Source organism: Anopheles coustani, chromosome 3 (assembly GCF_943734705.1).
Source record: "Anopheles coustani chromosome 3, idAnoCousDA_361_x.2, whole genome shotgun sequence".
In the NCBI taxonomy this organism is placed as follows: domain Eukaryota; kingdom Metazoa; phylum Arthropoda; class Insecta; order Diptera; family Culicidae; genus Anopheles; species Anopheles coustani.
Window position 1 is genome coordinate 83,516,048 of NC_071288.1, and position 14,586 is coordinate 83,530,633.

Here is a 14,586-nt window from a genome sequence, read left to right on the forward strand (position 1 = left end):
AATAACGAAAAAAAGGGGCAACGAATAAACGCAACCCACACAGTCCGATTCGTTCCCGCCCGACTATTTAGTGTGTCCCTCCCACAAATCGTATCAAACCGATTTCCGCACGTACATAGTTGGAGCGCTCGACGCCAGCTCAGTTGTTCCGGCTGGTTTTTAAAAACCTTTTCCCTGCTACCTGTCAGTGCGGAGTTGAAAAGTTGGAAAACCGAAAGGCTTGTCGTCTGTAATCTGAGGCCGGTACCGGGCACGTCGGCTGACTTTCCTACACGTACGTATCACGCAAGGACACTCTCGCTGTCGTTTCGTCCCGCACGAAACAACCGGGCTCCGGCTAACACTGCTGGCCGTGGGCGGAGGACAGGCAAAATTGGTCCGAAGTGTTTATGGAATGCTAAACGTTGGTACGTAGTCGGTCTCACCAGCCCGTCATTTCCTTGCCTGTGCCTGGGGCGGAAGGGGGAGGCAAAAAGGAAAGCACTCTCGATGTGCAAGAAAGTAGGAAATATGAATTTTTCATCACATCCATTCATTTCCATATTCAACAAAATAAGCATTCGAATGACCGTAACGAACACAAACCTGCCACAGTCCGACAGATATTTTGGTGATTCGCTTTCCACTTAGTTTTGCCTAGTCGTCGCTAAACTTGCCCTCCGACCTGGGATTGTCTAGTTCAGTAAAGGAAAACCTTCCCCTCGTTTCGCAAGACTATGTTTTAATACTTTTACTTGTATAGTATTGAGTTACAATTACAGTTTATCAATAAAATTGTGCAATTAAGAAACGATTATTATGCGAAATTAAAGCAACATAAAAACATACCAAACTAATTTTAATCAATAACAGCAGAGTTATATATTGGACATTTTTTGCATATTGTTATATAGACTTCAATGTTTTCGTACACAATTTTGCGATTAATAGTTTTCAAAACATGGTTACTCTTATTTCTTAAATATACAGACTTGAAATTGAACTATAATTAAAAGATAAAACTAACATTAACCAAAAACAAACAACGCAAGAATAGTTGTGGTGTTCGCCAAACCTGGGTCCACATCATCAATGAACCCGGCGAGCAAGCTTCTATCTCAAAGAAACCAGTGGAAATGGCAAGGAAAGCCACCAGTACACCCGAGCAAATGTCCATCTTTATTTGTTGCGACCGAACATCCCCGGGAGCGGAGTGTGCAGGTCAGGTAAATGTACTGCGGTCTGTTAAAACTGGATACAAGGAATGTTTTTCACTTTCACAAGGATAAAGGAATCGGTACGGCTTACGGTAAGTTTTCACAATTCGAAGGAAGGTTGAAGGTAATTGACGGCATCAATAATTCACACCATTCCTCCCGTATGCTGTGCTGAGCTGTTTTCGGTTTTAGCGTGGTAAATCTGGAATAAGTGTCGTTTATAGTTCCCTTTCTAAAATCCTAGATTCTTAGGCACTTTATCAATACATTTTTTGCAACATTATTTCCGAGATAATTTCAATTAAAGATTCGAAAATGGTTGATCTGATCAAAAATAAATTTCATTGCTGATTTACAACAAAATTAAACACTAATTAACTGGACAGTAAACAAATGATATGAAATTATTTATTTATTCAAATTTATTCATAACATTGACGACTGATGTTTTGAAACCTTTAAAACACAAATCAAATCTATTTTTACATGAAACATACCAAAATAATTCGACTGAATCAACAAAAACCTTTTTTGCACCGAACGTTGATGGTAGGTTAACTAAAGTTGACAAAACAATCCAACTAAGGCCAAGAACGTGTTGGAGTGTACCACCATCGAGGACCACTGCTTTCATCACCTTCGCCCAATCGTCATCCCGGGACCCTCTTTTAAACACCTTGCACGTGAACGAAACCTTCCCCTCGGGGGTGGAAGCCAAAAACTTTCCACCCCGGGCCGAAGCGCCAAAGTTGACAGTTTTAGTCGACGACCCGTGATCGAAGCGGGAATCGATTTCGAAAAATTCGGATGTCGATATCGAGAAGATATGGTTTGAAAGGGCTTTCCGCTATTCGAGGTTTCCGCTGCGGAAATCCTCCGTGCTAGGGTGGCCCGGACGAAGCAGCGGACATGGGAAACGGTGGGGAATGGCTTTCCCAACGAGCGAACCTGATATGAAAGGCGCTTGTAGTACGAGGTAGAACCGTTGGTGTTCAACGCGACCCACGGCATGGTGTTTGATTCCGTACGAAGTGAAATTTTGTGTAAGCAGTCTTATTTTTTCCTCGATTTCCAAAAAGTAAAGTAAAACGAAATAAATCCCATTCCCTCCCATACCCTCCGTTACCAATCCGCATCGATCCGCCCTTTTTCCCGGGGTGATGTCTGTCAATCGACTTGAGAAAGGATGACATCGACGGAAAATTTTGGAAACCGGTGCCGACGGATTGAGGGAAACAATTTCCTTACCGCACACACACACACATGTGCGAAGCCTAACGGAAGTGTGCCCTTCTTTGCAAAGACACTACCAACAAAAGCTACGCAAATGTGCACATACACTATACACACATGCACGTTTTCTGCAGACGAAAGACGTGTGATAACAAACGTACGCGTCTACAATACCTTCGGCGATCCTTTTTATCTTTTCCTTCACTTGATTCAATCACCATTCCCATACATCACGGTATAATCCTATCGATCAAAGGAGTCACTTCCGATTATGTGCTTTCCGGAGGACACACACACACACACGCGCACAGACAGAAATACGTTTCCTTAAGGTTACAAGGCGGCAATAGTACTTCCTTAGGGAGCAAAAAGATGAAGTCGAAAGGAAAATCTTACTACTTTTGACCCGCACACGGAGGCCAACTGTTGAGCCGGGGTAAGATTTATCCGAGCTGATCCGGGATTGTGCGAATACCGAATGCTCCAGGATCCGGAGCGCACCCGATTGGGAATCAATTACAGACGGAAAACGAATGGCACTGACACTGCTCGTTCCACCAACTTTCGGACTTTTACGTCTTCCAGCGCTCGGTCAAGCTCCGAGGGAGAGAATTAACAGTTGGTCGCGATCCATGTGAGGGATTGTCCTCTGGACGTGGAGGGGGCGAGCAGGTCAAGATCGATGAGCTCGATGATTTTATGAAGATTGATTAGGGGCAGCCGCGGGTGCGCCAACGGAACAACCACTTACCCGTGGCTTCGTCTCGCTTAGACGACGTTTAGTGAATCATGCAGTCGATTAAATCCGTTTCCGGGCGAGATCGGTTGACTCCTGCAGGCGAATAATGAACCGAACCGTCAGCACCATGAGCCTGTGATAGCTGGTGGGGGCTCGATGAAGCAGAAAATTGTTCCCTGTCAAAATGCAATAAACGTTCGCTTGTTCCACAATCAATCCGGGATTAGAATATGTCGTAAGCAAACGTTTGCGGTTTGTGCCATGAAAGGTTGTGCCTTTTAATGTGTGTCGTAATTGATAGCAGATTGACAGACTATTCAAGTGCGGCATTAAAACAATCGTTTCTAATTTTTTAAATTAATGCTAACAGACAACTTTGACATCTTCTCCAGTACGATCGATGCTTCATTAAATTTGATTAGTGATGTCCGCATTAACGAGCCCAATAAAACGACCGATGACAAAGTAAGTTCGAATAATATTCCCCCCGTCATACTTAAATAAACAAAATGAGTAAATAATCAAATAAACCATTAGACCTTCATTTTACATTCAGTTAGGATTTGCCCTGGAACATGCAACCTTCAATTAAAAGAGTGTTTATGTGGTTGTGAACAAAAATGTTAATATCATCATATTTCAATCAACTGAGTTTCCGGAACACATAAAAATGTCAATAAGCGCATATTTTGAATAAATCAAAGTGAAGATTTTTCTACAAATTTTTAAAAAATTTGGATGGAGCAAGTAAGACTTTATAAAAAAAACTTAAACTATAATAAAACGGTTATTTAATGGAATATTCAACTGGAACTTATATTCAACTAGAAACCAAGCCCTAAAAAGTAAATAAAAAAACATGAGTCATCTGGGAAAAGCAAAAAACTTTCAACCCCCTCGATGAAAAACATCGAACTCCAAATTGACAGTCCATCAGATGGGAGAGTGTACTGACAACAAGTAATCGGATTACTTAGTGTAATGTTCATAACCACTAAACGGATGATGCTTGTAACAGTCCGCACAGTGAACGATGGACCCCATACCGGAATTTTCCTCCTACGCTTGCCTTTTTTTCTACCGCCCATTGCAAAACATGCGAGTCGTTATTTTATTATTATTTCCCTATGCATCTGCCGTTTGGTTTGGCATTTTTTTTTTAATTTTCGCCCCACAAGCAGTGGATTCAATTCGTGGTAGGCAAATGTCCATCAGACGGCAAACTCACGTGCCAGACGGGCAAAAAAAAAGATGCCCCATTCGCAGGCAGCTCTTGCCATTACATTTTGCTGCGTCCCGCTGCGGGAAACTCGCACGTCTAATTGAAATTTAAACGCTGGCCATTCGGAAAAGGACGCATCCAGCAAAATCGCGGAAAAATGTCCGTCGTTCGACGTATACGCCCTTAGCCCCTTTTGGGAGGGGGCGATCCGGGAGATTGGTACAATCCGACTCATCAGCACGCAGCTGGCCGTCATTGCGGTCGTGAATGGGAACAGTTTTTCCTAACTATAATTATGGGCTACGATGACCGGGCCTGGGTTTTTTATTCCCCATCCCAGGATTAGGTCCCAACCAGCAGTGAGAGTTCCGAATTCGGGACGCTCTGACGAATGGCCTGAAGGGTTCTCTTCTCCGTTGCACGCCGAGCGAATGATAGCAACGGGAGCAATTTAAAAAAAATGGTACATCAATTAAGTGTTTTTAATGTTTCGCTTCAGCGCAGGACAGTGGTTAGATAGTTATTTTTTCCTTTTCGTTTTCTATTTCCTTTCCTTTTGTTCACCCGCACTCGTATTCCCGTCGAACCATGCGACTCACTTAACTTTTCTTTTCAATCCATTTTTTTCCCTTATATTGCCTTCGTCCTCCGGGGAGCACACTTATCCTTCTGCTTATTTATCCTTGCGTTCACCGAATTCTCTTAATCGCATGCTTTTGCCTTCATAAAGCAGGTGAGCAGAAAAAATCCTTCCTAGAGAATCCACCGACACGGCGCATCGTTTTGCATTCCATAAAATTAATGCGCCCGCTGCGAGAGTGTTGTCTTTCTCGGAAGCGTTGGCATCTTTTTTTTTGTTCTTATTTGTCCTCCGTTTTTTAAACTCAACCACCATCCACTTGCACGGCTGCTCGCAGGAGGTTCATAGTGTTTTTTCCGAGTGCATCGGTCTCATGCACACGCTTGCGTCAGTGACGGCTGCTTTTGTAGTCGGGGTTTGTGGGTTTGAATTGGATTTGAATATATTTTCGTTCGGGAAGTTTTGCGCGTATTCATCGTTTATCCATTTTTCAATCTCTGCATCCAGATGCGATCGTTCCTCTCTTTTGTATTATTTATCTGTTAGTATCTGCTTCCCCTACAGAAAAAAAAAAAAACAAATAAACGTGGAGCTTTATTTTCGTTGAAGTTTTCAGTTTCTCAATCCTAGTTTTGAAGGCATATTTGAATTTTGTTGGCAAAATTATTTTTTTGTTCAAGGTTTGTGGTTAAAAATACAAAATGTTGAATGGCAAATGGTATTTCTTTAATTTTATTTGTCACTCCATTCGTGTTAGGGTAATAAATACCATGAATTCTGTACCTTTTGTCGAAATACTGTGTAAATTAAAAGAGTGCAATTGACCGTAACTGATTACTTTATTTTATTGACATTAAATACTCGTTTACAAATTGCCAAACAGCCAACATTATAAACTGGATTCCTGACTCACTCGATGAAAGAGAGCATTGCAGAAGAGTAACTTGACCTCGCGAGACATTGCAACAATCAATTGGCGTGGCATTGTTTTTCCCTGTAACCGGCATTCCGGAAGCCACAGGAGACCCGTGTCTGTCCGTGTTTCCGTTCTGACGTGCATCGACTGCATTGGTTGCAGTGGATGTTTGTCGTAATGACTATCCAAGCGGGATTCTGTCATGTACCGCCGCGAAAGGACACCGCCAGTGTCGGGGTAGGAAGAGAAGGGAAATCACAACTTGGCGTTGCAGAGGAAATCAACCTTTGGCCAGCAACGGAAGGTCCGTCCGCACGACAGCATCAAAGGGACGGACAGGATGTATCAATTATGTACACACGTACCGGAATGTCGGTGGCTCTGGATGTGCTACACTCCGCCGCCAGCTATTTCCATGCGGGAAGTGGATCGCTAGGGCAGGGCAAATAGTTCGGTCCAAATTGAAGCAGAGAACCGACAACCTAAAGTGGTGAATCAAAGGTGACATTCTATAAGCGGGAACCGGTAGCGTTAATTTTCAGAAACCTCTGACACTTCACGAAGGTTTAGTCTCGCAGTCGAATTATATTCATGTAACGTTACATAGATAAGCAAGTGAACTATTCGTTCTAAATTTAAGATTACAAATACAAATGTTGAATCATATATTGGAGGGTTTATTAATAGCATTGCCTTTGATTTGAATGGATTTGATTGATTTTTTAATTATTTCCATTCTCTACCATAAAACATTCAATTGAAAAACATAACTAATTTGTGTAAACCAAAAGGAGAAATTAGTTATAAAATATGGATTGTTGCTTTGCTTGGAAAAAATACTACGTTGCATAATATTGCAATATTTTGTTTTTGTTCGAGCTATTAAGAAGCTTTTTCTTACATAATCTGAAGTCGTATATAATCTATAATCCTATATAATCTGTTGACCAATTCAAAACAAAGGGTAGTTCTACAAAAATCTAGATTGTTATTTAGTTTCCTTTAGCATAGCGTCACTTTTTCTGATTGACACAATATTTATTTATGATCACATAACTTTATATTAACGCCAATAATTTATGGCTAACGCGTTCATTAGTGTTTTCCAATCTTCCACCTAAAGCCTTTGAACTTATCCAGCCGGTCAAAGGAAAAGGTCGAAGAATGACAAGACTCGTCGCTTGGAATTGATCAATCCTATTGACTGAGCATCTAAAGGAAAGCTTAATAAAAATGCTACATTCCCAATTAATTAGACATCCTTCGTTGTGACGAGCATCGGTGGAAAACTAGTGACACATGTTTTAGCAACATCAACAATCGAAGAGTAGAAAGCCACTCGCCCGCTGGTGCGATACACTAATTATCCGTCAATCAATGGTACCTTCGTCATGGGCTTCGAGCCTGGGAAAAGGTCAAACCCAGATCGAGGGAATCAGGACAGTGCCTTCGCTGAGCTCTGTTTCTTTGCCATGTTGATCTGCCCTGCTAGTGGAATAAAGCCGTCGCTGCACGGTGAATGAAGACACCGAATCGAAACGGGGCAATTAGCTTTATCGGTTTGGAGTGAAGGATTTGTCGCTTCTGGTCAATCGCAACGGCTTCACCGATGGGCAGTGGACCGAGGAAGGGCAGTAACACCTTTGAACTGCGAACCCGGGGCAGTTCGTGCACGAATTGTAATTAGTGGAGAGTTATGTTTTACGTTTTACTATACCGAGCCCGGGAAATGCACATTAAAGTGAGCATTACTGGGTTGGATTAGTTTTTCACCGGGCGAACAAGTGACGGTGGGCAGCGTTCGTCGAAAAGCCCCACCCGGAAGAGAACGAAACGCCCAGCTCATTACAACAATTACCCACAAATGTTTCACCATTTGATGTTGCGCTCCTGATTACAGTCCGTTTCTTTTAATTATTCGCTCATCTTCTCAACCGAAAGCCCCGATCGCCCTGTGATTAAGGTTCACGCGGCAAAAACGGCACGGACCGTAAATGAAGCATTAAATGAAAACTTCATTCCTCGCCGCGCAACGGTGGCGATACAAAATACTATCAATGAGCGTTTCGTTTTTACGCTAATTTAAGCACTAATATAATCACCGAGCGAACCGCGGCACTGGGTGGGGCCAGTGGGTGGCACGGGGGTGCCTGCGTATCCATATTAAATGTGCTGCGCATTATGCTCTCTTCAGCTTAATTCATATTCCACCGAAACCTGCCCGTGTCTCGCGTCCACCCGGGGAGAAACAGCCCCGACAGCCGACGCGAGGCCACCGTGGGTATAATAAAAATTTTATGACCCTTGAAACACCGTCCACCGGTGATATCGGACCGCGAAATTTACTGATAGACACCCGGACACCGGGCGGATAGTTTTGGCGGGCGGTCATAGCGCGGTGCTAAGATGGAACGCGTCCTTTTTGGGAAGGAACGGCCTTTCTGCACTCGTCCTGGGGACCCTTGCGAAGCGTTTCGCCGAAAAACCCAACCCTCATGATTGCGACCAAAGGTGCGCCGACGGGGAAGGGGGGGGAAGCGTGTGCAACGAGACGGCTTGATTTATGGTCCGGAATGAATCCCGCCGAAAATCCGACCAGCTCGCTGCTGCCGGACGACGGGCCGAGGGTCGCGCCCGGGTGGGAGAAACTGCGGAAGACACACCACAAGTCATCGTGTGAACCATCGTGCCGAAACGTAGCGTACATCGGGGGGGGGGAGGGGGGTTGATGCGGTTTCGCCTGTCCCCGGTGATCTCCTCCGTCCATCTCGATCCGCACGATGATGCGGCGGACGTTTGTTTTTTTCCCGTTGTTTTTCCCCTTCTGCCCGAGGGGCCAACGACGACCGAACAACCGGACGGTTGTGTCGTCGTGCAGCTGGACCGGAAACCAACCCGGCCATCGCTCCCGGAGCGTTTCGATGGCTCGCATTCATTAGCATTTCTCCCCCGTCCAGCGGTGGGCTGCGACCGATGCGAAAGCTTTCCCCACTTAAAAGCTTCCAATGCAAATCAAGCAGGCCACGAAGCTAATGGCGGTTGAAAGCATCGTCGTCGGGATCGCTGCTGGTGGTTGTGCCGTTGTTGTTGTTGTTGGTTTGTTTGTATGTTTGCGGACCCGCGGGATTGTTTTTCTCGTCCATTGTCCTTTCGGCTTCCTTCCTTGCAGCCCTGTTTTGCACTTGTCTAGCATTATTTTTCTTCATCTCGCTATCGGTGGCCAAAGCGGAAAGATTAAGTTGAATCGGGCGTGCAGGAACCCGGGTGGCACAGTTAAATGGATGCTTTCGTTCGGCTCAGTTTACCCACGATTGCCTGCCTAACAACCGAGAGAAACAGGAAATAATAAAAAGTATGATACAGTAGCTCGCCAAACTGTTCGTACAGGCCCTGTTTGGTACATTAGTTTCTGCAAAACTCTGTTTTAATTAATTTAAATTTGAACTTAACTCAGCTCAAAGATAGATGTAGATAAATTCTGGGATTTATAAACTATTCCACGTATAGAATTTAGGTTTCTTCATTGATTCCATTACAATTTTTAAAATGGATGATCTGAATGATTCTCCTTAACTTTCCTAATCTATGCTTTATATGCAAAGGTAAAACCATGTTTCAAACCATAAGATCCTAAAAGCCTTTATCTCTTTTCGTTCCATAACTTTTATCATCGAAGTATCTGAGAAATTATACCAACTTGATGTACGTTGGATTTGATTGATATTCGTTGATAATAGAGCAACACGTGATGATAAACAAATTCCTTTGATTTATCTGTAGACTACACCATCTTCTATCCCTTTTAAGAGGATTGGTCAGAGAAATAAGAAAAAAGATCAATTAAATGAGTGAGTAAGTGAGTGAATGAAAAAGGCTAAGAAATAGAAAAACTATGCGAAAACTAGAGTTAAAAAAAAGAGAAAAAATAAATTTGAGTACTTATAACTGCTTAAAATATGACTTTATTTATGTCACCTTTACCAATATTGCAATATATAAAAAAAATTGTAAAAAAATATATTTAAATATACATTTTTTATGTTTGGGATGGATCTAAACAAAGTGGTGAAGATACCATATAACAATTGTATTGATAAAAAACAAGGTTTGTATCAACACTTCATTGAATTACTGTAGAGCCTCAAATGCTATATTATCAAGATAATCACCTTCGTTCCGCGGCCCATCACGACGAGAGGATGCAATCGTTTATATATATCGTTAGTTCCTGCTCCACTCACTCCAACACCCCGGTGTTTGTGTGCTTCACATTTGCATAAGGATTTACGGAATGAAAATTTATGTCAAAGTGCGCCACGGTGGGCGGTATGGCGTGAAATTTGATTCGTTTCTTTTAGTAACTATCTCCTTAAAAAAACGAAAACGGATTGGAACGTGTGGCGGCTAAGTGAGGATACCATTTTTATCCAAAACATTACCGCCAGTTGAAATGAGCTTCAATCCTCCGCTAGATAAAGAGCAAATGGTTCGAGAAAATGACGCGAGAAGCTCATCGAAAAGATTGTTATCGGTCCAAAGATGATGACTTCGAGGAATCTTTAAGATCTGAGACAGTGCGGAAGGAGGAAAATCCGCTCGGTGTACAGGTAACATTGTGAAATATTCATATTTATTGTGATAGCAACGAGCGCAGTTGAACTACTTTTTTTAATAAACATTTTTCACAATCTATACGGAATTTATTCATGAAGGCACGTTTGCTTCCCAATGCTCCGCAATGCTGGTCCGTCACCAAGCGACGTTGTAATGCAGCATGGCTGACAAAGTATGCATTCGAGAGCAAAGCAACAATGGAAAAAAAGAAACGAAAACAACCATAACGGTAGAAAATATGCAATTGTGCCTTTCTGCATTAATGATGGAAAAGATATGAGTGCAGTGCACGGTTAGTTGCTATGGCGAAGGCAAAGTATACCTTTTTGATGAAGCGCTTTTCCATGTTTCAACCCATCTTCGTTAATGAGAATCGATTCATTCTTTATGAAACTTCGTGGAAAACCCACGGGGCTCAATTACGAATGTGAAGCCTGCAGCAAATGTCAATAAAAAATACATTAAAAAAGAACCATGCAGCATCACACGCCTCAAGGCTGGGAAATAATATTTATTTTAAGTTCCATCCAAACAGCATCTCGCGCCGGTTGCCATTGTAAACGTGTACATTGCAGGTGAACATATGGGGTTAGAAACAGTGGCAAACCAATCCATCAACCCTGACCTGCTGTATCGATTCCGACGAAAAGGCTCTCTCAATTCCCAGCAAACAACGGTGGGACGCCGCCTGGGCATGTGCCCTTTTTTTGTATGATCATTTGCCAACGAGCAACTTTGCTTGCGTCCCGGGATGGACATGCATTTAATTTCCCACCACGTCACCGTGTTATCCGCCGTTTCGTAAACAATCAGCCAAACGATGCGACAACCTTTGCTTCCGCTGATGGAGTCATTAACGTCACCGTCGTTAAAATAATTATAAAATTGATTTATTGTATCATTACTTTTAATACGATATTAATGCAATGAATTTTCCACCTTGTCCACTCTGTTTTCTCACAACCCGGGTGGGAAGGTGCTGTAGGTGGGTGGGGTGTTTGGAATTCACTCATACGGAACATGCTCTTTCCGGGAGCACTATGAACCAGTATCGTTATGAACTTATCCAATGTTGATGAAGGTTGTCGGGCAAATCCAAGAAAAATCATTTTGGGTTAATTTAACAAAAATCCTATCGCTGATTTTACTCTGTATCGTTTTTTATTATTTTCCAAAATTCAAATAATAGCAATTATCAATCTGCGTTTTTGATTAGAAACGGCTATTTTACACTTCATAGATTAATTATTATCGTCTAATACAGGCTGAAAACGCTGATCAGTTTTTTTTAGTTTTATTTTGTTGTTATTTTTTCAATATCGTGTGAATAACAAAATTTTAAACTGTAAACCTACTACATGTCCAACTATAATGCTCATCTCAAAGTTTATTAGACTGATCAATTTTATGTTACACCCATTATATTACGGCAACCTCCATTTGAAGAATATATTTCCCCGTAAGTCTTACGACTCATCTCCTCAATGACACATCGATCTGGAATTCTCCTCCATACCGGTCCGATTATCTGTCGAACGGTCAAACATCCCATCCAAAGCCAGATCACCCGTCGTGTTGCACGTTAATGTGTGCAAGTGGCGGTTTTCGGTGGCCTTTTCTCGTTAAATAAATAAACAAACCACCGGTGCGTTTCCCTTGGGATCGCGAACCCCTCGCTTTCACTCGTCCACACGCGCCATCCGTCGTAGTGTTTGCTTTAACGTGAAATGTGCACTGAAATGTGCATTATGCGTACGGCCAGTAAAGAGCCGTCGTGGGCTGCCCGTCCTTCTGTTCACCACCTTTGTTCCCTCGCTCGCCCTAGCCGTCCAAAGCCGAACCGTCAAAGGTCCTCGGTCGAAGGTCTACACTGGCCCTGCTTTGCATATATTGATCCAATCCAATTATCGAGTAGACTAAAGGCTATGAAATATTTATCGGTAGCCATATTCACAACCTCGCGCCCCCTATTTCCGTTCTGCACCCTACTTCCCATAACGCGGTGGGCCACGCGTCATCCGGGTGGCCTAATGATGTTGCAAAATTTGCTAAAAGTCACACTAAAACGCACCGAACACGGGGGCGCACTGGGCCGTGGGCTGGGCCGACGTATTCCGGTCAGCATTATTCAGCTGGCCAACCGGAAGGGTTCATAAATCGTGCTGCCATGAGCAGTGGTCGCGTTCGTGCGAACACGGGAGATCACATTTCCGTTGCGATGTTGGGTTTGGGGCATATTATTTTTTGTTCAGAATCGTTTTGCTCATCAACACGATTATAATGACGATATGTACAAAAAAAGTAACACATACATTCGTGGATAGGCTAGACAGATGCCCCGTAGGTGATATTGATTGTCACAATCAGAAAACTGTATGATACGTTCTCTACATTGACAAGTGATATCACGTCGCGTAACGTCGCGAAACGAAACTTTCGCTGTGCGGCGATGTCGCTTTAGCTTACTTTCTACCAAAGGGCCCAGCGTCAGTGTCATATTCGAATCGTAAACAAACCATCGTCAGTTGGACGAGACGTAAACAAATTGGCACAGTCTTGTTTGCTTGTAGCCGAAATGAAAACAACCTGCACTTTTTCAAGAAAGTGGTGGCAGGGTAACAAATACCTCCTATTGTGGGTCAAAATATACACACCCTTTTGTTTTTTTTATACACGTCCTCTGTTTTAGATTGATTGCTCAGTAAATTCAAAATGTATAAGCACCAAATTCACTTAGAGTTTCTCAAAATGCGCAACTGAACTATTTTTTCCATTACAATGCTGAAAATCAACCTAATATATGGGGCGAGTTTGCGCTCCATTTAAAGATATAATTATAACTGGTATAACGATTATTCCAAGTGTGACCAGAGTAAATGACCCGACACTAAGCCTGACCAGATCGGTAATAGAAAGAAGGACTCTCTTCCAACTTGGCCTCTAGGGTTACAGACGTGCGAATAAAGGAATTCACGACACAACACATTATTATATATTTCCACTTGTTCCCATTTCTGTGTCACGCTAGCTCTAGCGCCATTGTTTTTGGTCTAGTTCTAGCTACTTTGGTCCCGCTTCGTAGCGCCTCGTCACTTGTAAATGTAGACATCGTGTAAGAAACAACACTTTTTCAAGCTATGTACAGGTGTATTTAACCATATAGCAAATATATATTTTAACGGAACCAATTAAGAATTCTTTAAACTACCCGTCTATACAGATTGTAATTAAATTTTTTCAACTAATTATAATTTAACTCATTTTTTCAGCTCATACCATTGTGTCCTTTTTAAAAAAAAACTCTACAAGATGAATCCGTCTTGTTATCTATATTTTTTTGTAAAGAAACCATTTGAAAGTCGAAATTTTGCTCAATCGTTTCATGTTAAAAAAGTTAGAGAAATGGATTAAATTACGATACATATCTACAGGAAAATCACTTTCTTGCTTAAAAAAAAATTTTCTTGCTATAAAATTTTCTCATCTGTGACACGTATAAAAAATTCATCGTTACAGGTTTTCCTATTGAAAACCCATGCCACGACGATGTTTACGTTTTATCATACAAAAAATCAGAAAAAACACGCTTTCGGAATTCCGTTATGCGAAGGGAAAAAGTATATTTGTTGCACCCCATTATATGCCACGACCAATAACACAATAATTACATCATCTGCCAATGGATCACCGTCAATGCATCGGCACGCCTCTGGCCGTATATTTTCAATTAATGAACCATTCCCTAACCGACCGAGCGATCAGATGATTAAGGGCTGTATTGGACAGCAGCAGCCCCGACATAATTTGCAACCGGATGCACCGGATGCAATCTAAATAACACCCCAGCAACCATTTCTGCGAAGTGGTAAAAATGCATTCCCATTTGTCACCGTTCGCCCGATGGAGCCTCCGTTCGCACCGTTTCCATGGACAAAATAGAGATATCAAGGGAGTACCGTGGGTTGACAAAATAAAACACAAAATGTGGAGCTGTGCTCATAGGTACCACCATCATTAACTTGTCCGGGTGGTGGCTAATTAATAGAATAATTGCACGCGAAATGCGTTTTTGAGTTCACCGAAGGT